Source organism: Suricata suricatta, unplaced genomic scaffold (assembly GCF_006229205.1).
Source record: "Suricata suricatta isolate VVHF042 unplaced genomic scaffold, meerkat_22Aug2017_6uvM2_HiC HiC_scaffold_175, whole genome shotgun sequence".
In the NCBI taxonomy this organism is placed as follows: Eukaryota; Metazoa; Chordata; class Mammalia; order Carnivora; family Herpestidae; genus Suricata; species Suricata suricatta.
This window is the reverse complement of record NW_021862105.1, coordinates 15,673-17,848: the sequence shown is the minus strand read 5'-3', so window position 1 is coordinate 17,848 and position 2,176 is coordinate 15,673. Positions and strand designations below refer to the sequence as shown.

Below are 2,176 nucleotides of genomic sequence, written 5' to 3'. Positions count from 1 at the left end.
CTTATTTAGGGTGGCCCCTAATGCTTGACGTTGCTCTCTTATTCCCTTATCCCCTATTTGGTGTAGGTTCCCTGGGAGGCTCTCTACACATGGAGGGGGCCTCCCATATATTAGTTCAGAGAAGGAGAAACCTTGACTTCCTGGTGTACAATGGACAGGCAGGAGGGCGGGGGGCAACAGGTCTGGCCATGAGAGGTCTGTTTCCTGACAGAACTTGGCTAAGTTTCCCTTGAGGGTGCAAATCATTCTCTCTAATTTCCCTGGGTTTTGAGGCCAGTAAGCAGAGTGAAGCTTCCAAGGGATGTTGAAGGAGTGGTTAAAGTTTGTATAATGTCCAACAGGAATGCAGGTCCATTACCACTGTGGATTGTGGCCAGCAGGCCAAACTGGGGGACAATCTCTTTTAGGAGGACTTCAGCTACCTCCTGGCTCCACTCTGTCCTGGTTGCAAAGGCATCAGCCCATGCAGAGTATGTACAGACGATTACCAGGAGATTCTGTCCTCGACTTGGCTGGACATCTGTAACGTCTATTTCTAGCTCTTTGAAGGGGGTAGCTCCTACCCTTCAGACACCTGGCAGGAATCGAAACACGGAGCAGGCATTATTCCTGGCTCAAGTCAAACACCATTTGCTTATTGCTCGACATAATGCTGGCATGTGGCTGATGTAGTATTGTTTTTTGAAGAGGGCCTCTAATGCAGTGTTTCCTAGCTAGGTGGGTGATGGTATTCACCAACTTGCCGTCGGAGGGCCCCTGGGAAGAAGATGCGTTTATCTAGCAGTGTCCATCATCTTTCCTTGGTCTGGGTGGCCCCCTTGACTTCAGCCCATTAAACAAGAGTCATAGTTTGGCCTCCTACTTGCATTTTGACCGTGCGCTCATGGGGACCAAGAAGAAGCGAGCCTGGTCTCCCTCAATCCGACTCTATTCCTGCTAGCTCTATGAGGTCTTCTCTGCAGGGTTCTTGGGTTTCTGGGACTTTTCCTGTATGGGTCGTTTATTTTTCCAATGTCTTTTCTCCTTTCATTAGGAGCATTGATCCCCTGCTAAGAAGATACTAGGCTTCCGCGATTTTGGTGGTAGGACCTTCCCCATTCCTTCCTTGTCCTATTCATTAGGCAGCGGTGAGGAGGCTGACCTTTTTCCTCATCTTTTTCTTGGCTTCCATCTTGGCAGTGTCCTCCCTGTTCATGTAGACCATGTTAGCAACCTCGATCAACTGTGTGACATTTACTCCACTGACACCTTCAGGATTTTGGACCTTCCTTCTGATATCTAGGTAGTTGGGCTATGAAAGAAGTCTTTCCCATCTGTTGGCCTTCTGGTGTCCTGGGATCAAACGGGGTGTAAATGAGGTAAGTTTCACATAGCTCATCATAATTCCCAGGGGATTCCCCTTGCTGCTGGGTGATTGAGGCTATCTTGGTCATTCCATGGGCTTCTTAGCCCCTGCTTGGATCCTCCGGAGGAAAGCCTCTTGGTACCCATGGATGTGGACTTGTCCTTCTGTGGTGAAGTCCCATGTAGGATGTACTTCAGGTGCGGCATGTCTAGCCCAGGTTCCAGGAACCACAGCCCCCAACTGATCCATGTTCCTCAAGGTATTGCAAGGCTCCTTTCATAACTCTCCATTTCTCTTTAGTATTAAACAATGTGCGGAGCAGCTGTTGTCAGTCTTCCCAAGTTGCTAAGTGGGACATGAAGAAGGACTCATTAGGTCTATCAGTGCCTGAGGATTTTCAGAAATGATAGTGTATTATGTCTCCAAATGAAGAGATCAGTGGTGAAGAAAGGCTGGTAATACATCATGGAGCGGACAGGCTGGAGGGTTCCATTTTCATGACGTCTCTCAACTCTCCCTCATTCCGGGGTCCCAGCCAGCACACCAGTCTCTGGTACCGGCATCTGGAGCGCATCTGCGCCTGGCCAAGGGTGCAGTCTGGCCGCTGTTCTAGGGGAGAGAGGATCTGTCCTGTCCAGAGGTGGTGGGAAGGCCAAAGGTGGTGAAGTTTTGGGAGCTGGGAGGTCAGGTGCTGACGGTCTCAGGGAAAACTATGGTGGAGGCAAAATTGGTTCTTCCTCTGGATCACCAGCAGGAATTTGCGATGGTCGGGACCTCTGTACTCTAGCCTGTCCCTGTTCATTGTAGATTAACCGCACCCAAGGAAGGAAG

The 2,176-nt window shown here is 49.8% G+C and overlaps 1 long non-coding RNA gene across 1 annotated transcript in view; it reads left to right on the top strand.

The window, feature by feature from the left end:
* The first annotated feature begins 1,049 nt into the window (after window positions 1–1,049).
* LOC115284727 overlaps window positions 1,050–2,176 on the top strand; it is a 14,763-nt gene continuing 13,636 nt past the window's right edge. Inside the window, exons 1-2 of the long non-coding RNA XR_003905328.1 lie at window positions 1,050–1,082; window positions 1,180–1,358. This is a non-coding gene — a long non-coding RNA (uncharacterized LOC115284727). The remainder of the gene's footprint in view (window positions 1,083–1,179; window positions 1,359–2,176) is intronic.